Here is a 9,234-nt window from a genome sequence, read left to right as displayed (position 1 = left end):
AGCAAGTCTGCATCAGGCCTCATTCTCACACAGGTGAAAGAGTGTCCTTCATGTGCAAATTAACAAGGACTTTCTGTTGAGAGCATTCTTTGAATAAAACACCATTTTGAATTAATAATCCACGAACATGAAGAAGCAATGAAGGAAATGTAGATTATACCTCCACAAAATATAAATGAAGGAAGCACGATTAGTGTACGGCTCAGGTTTACTGGAGGTGTGCAGTTAAAAAGAGGTAGCATTAGCCACAGCATAATCATAGACAGTACAGAAAATAATGGACATAGCCACTGTGATGTCCTCCACTGGTTTGTGGACACACATTTTGTAGCTAGACAACATTTTGGCTGTCTCCATTTTGTATTTTTGGAGCTTTGGAGAGGTGACCAAATTTGGATAAGGCTGTAGAGATATGGAGGATCGAGGGGTGGATCTGACTCATATGGTGATGCCATGCAGATAGCCTGTCACTCAAAGCGCTCGTATTTTTAGTTATGCGTAGGTTTAGGCCTTTATAAAATGTAAACAGGCGAGTTATATAAAAATTCAGTACTGTTGTCATGAACAGGGACAGGAAGTGCAGTTTGTGGCACTTCCACATTGGCTTCATTTTCAGCCCTGGAGGTTGCCGCTTGGAGCATCCATCCATCCATCCATTTTCTAACCCCTTATCCTCTTGAGGGTCACGGGGTGGCTGGAGCCTATCCCAGCTGACATTGGGCGAGAGGCAGGGTACACCCTGGACAGGTCGCCAGACTATCGCAGGGCTGACACGCAGAGGCAGACAACCATTCACACTCACATTCACACCTACGGACAATTTAGGGCCACCAATCAACCTATCTCCAATGTGCATGTCTTTGGACTGTGGGAGGAAGCTGGAGTACCCGGAGAAAACCCACACTGACATGGGGAGAACATGCAAACTCCAACTAAACTGTCAGCAATCAAGGTGCTGCGTGATTTCCAACATTGAGCTTAAATAGAAACTGCTCTACCCATTTCACAGGTGTGCACAGGTGTGGGGAAATTAATCAGCTATGGGTGTGTTTCTCAAGAAATGACAGCGGCCTGTGCGACATGCGTCACATATCCCACAAACGAAACAACAAGGGAACGAGAAAAACATAGGAAAAACCAAGAAAACTCGTGCTCCTTACACAATAAAGGCTATTTACAAGGTTATTTTTAAAAATGTTGATGTTATGAATGAGCACATCAGCCTTGCAGCTTTCATAAATCATTCAAAATGTTCAACATCGTATACTCTTATGCCGTGTATTATAAATAGGTCTTTTGAGATCCCCAAATCCAAATCAAAATTGTGCGGCCAACAAGTGGATTTTGTTAAGTAACAAAATAAATAAATGAATAAACTGCAGTTACATTCAATAGGAACAGTTTGTAACAGCAGTGAACAGGTTGCACGTACATTCAACATCCTGCAAATGTTTCCTCATTATGTTGATAATAAACAGAACATTTCCTGTAAACCACATTTGCTGATAGCAGCTGATAGTTGTTATGAACATAATTTTCAACAGGGTTTTTGAAATGTGGGTCAGCCTCTGCTCTCAAATTTCTTGGTTTAAAAAGAGTTACTTTACCCAAGAGGAGGCAACACCATTAAACAGCTAATGAGAGGAGAGGCATATACTGGATACGCGCCTTTAATACTGTAGAGCCAAACGGTCAAAGTGAAGTATTGGATATGAGTCCATTTTTATGATAGAATAACAATCTTCAGCCAATTATTCTTGGACAAGATTCAACTTTTTGTCATGTACCAACTATATCAGATCCACCTGTTGCTGATTGTGTGATGAGCAAACCCGAACAGAAGAAGCCACAGTGTTTGCACACAGTTTTGTAAAGCTGAATAAATTAAGTTACTGTAAGCTGATCTGGACATTCTCAGTGTGCGTGCAGTAATTATTGTGTTTAGATGCTGAAAGAGCTTCTGCCAGTTCCTCAGTCAGCGAAACACTCCAGGGATCAGGTGCAGTCTACATGAATGCAACTGACATGAGCTTAATTAAGCACAACAAGTATTTTGACAGAGATACTCGTTATCCAGTGACACATGTTTAAAACCAAGCGAACTCTCGGAAATACTTCCACAAGAAGACGTAACTATTTTTTTCCCCCCTCTAATTACTCATGTTAGTTTGAAATAGTATAACACAACGGCTTTGATATTGACTTGTGAGTTCTGGCTCCACAGGGCCAAATTGTCTGTGTGGGAGATATCTCAGAGAAAATCAAGAGGTATTCTTTCTTACCAGCAGCCTTCACTTGCTGCACACTAATGACTGTCTAGCCAAAGCGTTTAACCTTGAGCCAATCTGTCTTCTCACTAAGAAAAGCTGAGTTCTTGAACCATGAAATGGAGGTAGTTGTCCCTGTGAAAGGAGGTTACAACCCAGACTACTTCAAGATTAATCAATTATTGCCATTTTAAATGTCGTGAAGTCGTTGGAGTCGAATCATTATTGGAACTTTGTTGCTTTAATCTCCTTTTTATGCCACAATGATTTCCTAATGAATCATTTAAAGACACAGGACACCCTACACATGGCAGTTATTAAAATAAGTCTGTATGCAGGATTGTATACCTGTCCAAATGCAGCAGATGCAATGACACATATGCAGAATTAATTTGTCAAACTCATCCTGATCCAAAGTGCCTCTGCTGCCAGACTTGGTAAAATTTATTTATAAAGGTATGGGTACGATCCAGTGCCTGTGTACCCAGCTGTCTCAATGCAACCAGGGAGCGATGTGAAAGGGGATGAAGGAATGTGGCAAATCACCCACTGAATGTAACACAATCAAAGCAAAACCTGCATGCAGAAATTCCCTCTGAATTTTGATTTGTGGATGTGTGCGTGTGTGTGTGTGTGTGTGTGTGTGTGTGTGTGTGTGTTTGGTGTACTGTGCACCTATGCAAATTAAATATTTTCTGAAACACATCACACTTTTGAAAGAGAATCAGAAATGCACCAAAAAAGATTTATATGATACATATCCCCCGGAGTTTTTACTCACTATGGTAGTTAAGAAATATTCCAGATTTGAAGTGACAGTTACCTCTTCAAAGAACAAACTGACAGTGACAAAATGACAACTTCCACCTTTGTTGTGCATTAAAATCAGAAAAAGTTGTATATTTGTGTGTGTATGTGCTGCAGGGTGGGTGTGCGTACGCGTGTGTAAATGCATGCCCTTGAGGTGTTCTCACTAATTTGAATATGAGAGCTGTATGGGAGATGTATGTCTTTGCTATTCCATTTTTTTTTTTTTGCCATATTTATGTGGCTGTGCACCAATCTCTTAGTGCAAACCAAGGCCACCCACATGCAGGCTCATTTTGTGTAGGAGCGACATGATTAATATATTCACATACTTAGCCTGAACTTAATGAGCTTAGGTTATTTCAAAATGAATGTCAATACACTCTTCTACTGTTGTGATAATCAGTGTTGAATTTGCTTCTTACAGTAGGTATACGCTGCTTTTGATTAGATTTCTCGCTCTCATCTCAGAGCTTGAAAAGAAGTTATTCCCTGAGGGAAATGCAAATTAAAAATTGCTGTGATGACACCTACAGTACATTCAAAAAGAAATACATCAACAAACAGGAGGGGACATCAGAGGAAAATTATGATGTATTTGCAACTGCCATATTTCCCCGAAGTGTGGCCATTGTGGCTCACTGTATGGAGATCTACATCCGAGGCAACGTCCCTTTTCTTCCTCTCAGCTAACATTATCATTGTAATGTCTGATGATTGTGGATCAAGGAGAATAACTAGAGTTTATTACAGATGGGTCACACATGCAGCTCTTGACATAAAGATGCTTTTGTTTACATGTTGTAATCGATTCATCTTATGTATGGAGATCTAGCAGATTTTGTGTAAGTAATTCATGTGTTTGTAATTTTTATAACAAATAATTCTTTGCAATATTTGCTGAAACTGTCTCTGTATTCACACAGCACTACATGAAACAGATAATCTGTAAAAAAAAAAAAAAAAAAAAATCATGTTCCTCTCCCTGCTCTGTTGCCTTGCAGCACTTCTAATAGCATTGCTGCATGTGAACTAAAACAACCAATCAGATCCAAGGAGTCACTAACACAGATGTCAATCATGTCAATTGTGAACTGCAGTCAAACTGTCAAACTAGGCAGCGCTGATCAAATATGAATGAAGATTCTGTTACCGCATTGCCTTTTCTCACCTCAAATGTTTCCAGAAACATATTTTATTGTACTGTTTAGCTGTAAAATGAGAAGGTTGGCTGGTGTGTGGTGTTATGTACCTCAGTCAACTATTTCCAACATAGCGACTAAGTCACAAACTCTCTCATTTTACAGCTAAACAGTACAGTAAAACAGTGGTTCCCAACTGGTTCAGACACAAGGTCCAGATTTGTCCTTATTTATCAGTTCAAGGTTCACAAATTTTAATATATTCAATGTCATGCTTGCTTTTGGCCATGTTGTCGAGCAAGTTTTTAGTCTCTGTTGAGTAGCTTTCCGTTATTCCCTCACTTTGCAGCATGAAACAGCATTTCAAAATAAAAGCTTGTGCCGGAAATTCGTTGTACTTTTAAAAAAAAAGTGCATTTTTTTACAAACTTGACACTTGCGGTCCATTCAGAATAGACCCGCGACCCACTTTTGGACCACAACCCACCTGGGAATCACTGCACTAAAATATATGTCTGAAAACATTTGAGGCAAGAAACATGAGATGCAGTAACAGAATCTTGTTTTATATTTAATCAGATTTAATCCGCCATTGCATTTACCTTTTTGTGTCTCCTCAGAAGATAGTATACCAACAGGATAGCCTGACAGATGTAAAACCGATCTGTGTGAATGACTTTGCAGGATGGTTAGGTCAAAGACAAGCATTTGAAAGGATTCACGTAAATATCAAGTTTATTTGGAAAGCTGCAGGAGGCTCCTGCAGCTTGACCTAAACATTCTCCAAATCTGTACAGCTGGGTGGTGAGTGGCAAACAGTGTTGTCCTAGTTACTGAAAAATAGTAACTAGTTACCGTTACTAGTTACTCCATTAAAAAGTAACTCAGTTATTAACTCAGTTACTTAAACCAAAAAGTAATGCGCCAAAAAAAAAAAAAAAACTCGACTTAGGACTCTCATCTTGGCTCGCCATCACACCATGACCTTGACGCACGCGCACTAGTGTCATCTATACTCTGAGTACGTCCTGGCTGTAGATGACTAAGTGCAGACGCTAGAGGGCGCTAAGTGCTTTTCTTTTTTGCAGTGTAGTTTTTCTAAGCCACAAAGAAGACAACATTGGTAAGAACATAGATATATATACGTAGATGCTGCATTCAACGGTGCTCCTCATTGGAGCGATACGTCAACGCGGCTGCCATCTTGCCCAGGTGAAGCCGCGCTGCCTAATGCATGTATGTCTATTGTGGCAGGAGATTATTTATGATTAAAATCATCATTACTCGCTGAATTCTCAACCGATTTTCATGCGGTTTGGTTTGTTACAATTGTCAGACATGTAGTTATGATACAGGATACTTGGTTAAATAAAAAATGCAGCTTTTCATACCAAAATATTTGATCTTATGTAGATAAAGTAACAGTAATAGTTCTACAACACATTTAAACTAAACTTTCCCCATGTAATAAATATTCTTTTTTCTTACTAGATGTATAATGTCCATCATGATGTCATTTAATTATTAATTTAACTATAAATGTTTATTCACATTTCACACAATGTGCAAAAAATAGTGTATCAGCAGGGTTGTGCCGAGCTGCAGTGTAGTTACACATTCTGATTAACAAATGTTGGTTTTGTACAAGTGAAAATAAATGACTTAGAGCTGCATGTTTACACAAAATTTTGCTTTAATCTCATATGTATAACACCACAGTGCTCATGGGAGCCTGGACACAGAACTGTTTACATTATTAGGTCATATTTACAAAAATATTATACAGAGGGAGTCACTCCGTCACTTAAACAGACAGTCTGCCCAGTCCTGTCGAAGTCCTCAGGTCTGAAGTGACAGCTGCAGATGACTGAGGAGTCACTTGGGACAAAGTCCTTTCTCCTCACTGCTGCTACCCATGCCCGTCTCCTATCTGTGTTTTTTGGGAAACTACACACAAAATAAGTGTGTCAGAAAAACGCAGTTCCACATAACTTGTAGTTACAATTCAGGCCACAAGTTAACTACTAACGTTATGCTGCGTTATGTCACGTTGATGCCATGAAACAGATAGTTGACAATTTGGAATAACACATACACCGACATAGCTGTTTGACAAAGCATCATAATTTTATAAGTAATATTATATAACGTTAAATGTTAATCTTTTTTCTTTAAGTTGTGTGACATAGCGTTAGCTTAATTTGGCATTAGGACCAGATCCGGACAGTTAACTTTACTTGATTAGCTTAAAAGAAGGATCACTTTTTGAGATATATATCTCATTAAACATGTTTGTAACAGTAAAATATTGTAAAACAACTTCTTACCTGTGGAATGTTATTCCCTTCTGCTTGGTTTTAACACTTCTTTTGTTCGTACACCCAAATGCAGAGCAAAAACGTGGCATTTTTGCCGAGTCTGACATGGGTCTGAACTGGTCAGAGCACCTAGGCAAGATGGCGGCGGTATTGACGCATCCCACAAGCCAGCATCTATGTATATATATCTATGTGCTAAGAAGGATCATGTTTTGGGAAACACAGCCCTGCAGCCCAAAACATTTCCTAACTGTATTGGCCCGTAGCTACATCGCCTAAGCGACAGCTTATTGTTTAGGGCTAAAATGTTTTAGTGAAAGGGAACTTCAGTTTGTGAAGGAATACTGCATGCTGCGCGCCGTTTTAAAACCTGGCCAAAAATAACGAAGTAACGCACCATTTGGTAACAGTAACTGAGTTACTGAATTTAAAAACTAACGCGTTAAAGTATTAGTTACTGCCAAAACTAACGGCGTTACTGTAACGCGTTACTAATAACGCGTTACTGCCCAACACTGGTAGCCAGGTCACAAACTTTCTCATTTTACAGGTAAACAGTACACTAAAATATGTATCTGAAAACATTTGAGGCAAGAAATAGGCAAAGCAGTAACAGAATCTTGATTCATATTTAATCAGTGCTGCCTAATTTGACAGTTTGACCGATGTTCAAGAGCAGTTATCTCAAGGCAATTGAATCGAACGCAACTGGACTTAGTTTTGCCTTAGAAGATGTTTCACCTCTTATCCAAGAGGCTTCATCAGTTCATGCTTGTCTGACTAGGCTGGAACTAGTCTGACAAACTGGTGTGGAAACCCAGGTATTTAACCTCTGAGGAGGCCTTCACAAGGCCACTGATGTGAAGAGCAGTTATTGACATGATTGAGAGCTGTGTTACAGACTCCTTGATTGTTGGTTGTTTTCACACATCATGGTCGATTCTAGTGAATGCCATCAGAAGAAGTAGAAAGAAGTCTTTCAGAATATAGTGAAAGTTGAAGCAAATATGACACAAGGTTATTTTCATAAAAGTTACCAACTGTAGCTTTAATCTGCTATTGCATTTAGCTTTCTGTGCCTCCTCAGAAGATAGTATATCAACAGGACAGCTTCACAGATGTAAGAAAACTGCTTTGAGTGAATGACTTTGCAGGATGGTTAGGTCAGAGACAAGCATTTGAAAGGATTTACGTAAATATCAAGTTTATTTGGAAAGCTGCAGGAGGCTCCTGCAGCTTGACCTGAACATTCTCCAAAACTGTACAGATGGGTGGTGAGTGGCACACTGCCTACACTTATGGGACATACACCAGGTTGAAATAAACTGGTATAATTTCTTTTGAGTAGATCACTCTCTGATGATTGCCTGTACAGTTTTCCACTTGTCCTTCTCATGGCCAGAATAACATCTCAGTTAAGATCTGGAGCAATGTTAGGGTGGTCAAGGTCTTCCTCCCAAAAGTATTTTGATAAGATTTTGTGTACAGTAGAGCTGCACCAATTAGTAAATTAGTTAATTAGTCGATCATCAATAATTAATTGTTGTTGATTGTAAGCTATTTTGATCACAAAATAATGATAATAATAATCATTTTAATATTTTTTTAAAGCAAAAAAGCCAAACATTTGCTGGTTTTGTGCTCCTTAAATGTGAAAATACAAAAGCAGATCCGCACACCATGAAACTGCTCCACAGCTGCTGCCACACATGATAATAAACTGAATAGCTTTGGATTTTTGGACTGCTGGTAAGATAAAACATACCATCTGAGGACATCACCTTGGGTTCTGGGAAATTACACAGAGCATGTTTCACTATTTTCTGACATTCATAATGGGCAGATTTACTGATAATAAAAGTAAGCATTAGTGGCAGTCCTGGTTTACAGTGAGTATAATCACATATTAGCTTTGTCCACATCAAACCAGAGAATGCAGCAGGCCTGCTTCAGAAAGAGCCTTGCCCTTGTTTCCATCTCTAACAGGTTAACAGCACCGTCTGACGCTGTATTGTACCCACTCTGACACAGAGGGGGCGAGAGAAAGCTAAACACCAGGAATTGCAGCACTTCTGCTCTGAGATTTAGGGAGTGATATGGTTAAGCTTTCATATTCTTTGTCTCCAGTACACCTCTGCAGTGGCAGCAATTGTGACTGTGTCTCTCCTGTCTAATGAATAATGCACACTAAGACATCCTGAGTTATCCAAAACCAAGTCCCTCTTATCCCTGTTTGAGTGCATTGATTTCCAAGCTCTCACCAGCATCTGCAGAGGCTCAAAGGCTGCTCCTGTGTGGGGTAGGGGGATAAAAGAATAACAACACGGCAAGCATCAAGCCTGTAGTGCACTCGTGGATACTCCGGAGTTCACTACTTGGTGCTCAGATGAAAGCAGAGGCCACGTCATCACCATGCTTATGATACCTGTAATTAGAAATTCATTTGAACCTGATCTGTGGCGACTGTGTCAACTTTGCTATGATCGCCTACAAAACAGGTAGCCGACACTCGGCCCCGACGAGGCTTACCCTATTTCAAGGCGAGGGCTTGCAGTAAATCCTTTGCAATTATCTACCAGCACAAGGAGGGAGCTTTTAATGAGCTGCGGACAAGGATGCTGGAAAAGCCTGAGTTCTACAGTTGAACCAGCCAGTTCTCATTTTTCACAATCAGTAACATCACTGACCCCAGAGAAATGA

Source organism: Epinephelus moara, chromosome 16 (assembly GCF_006386435.1).
Source record: "Epinephelus moara isolate mb chromosome 16, YSFRI_EMoa_1.0, whole genome shotgun sequence".
NCBI classification, from domain to species: Eukaryota; Metazoa; Chordata; class Actinopteri; order Perciformes; family Serranidae; genus Epinephelus; species Epinephelus moara.
This window is presented reverse-complemented; position numbering follows the sequence as displayed.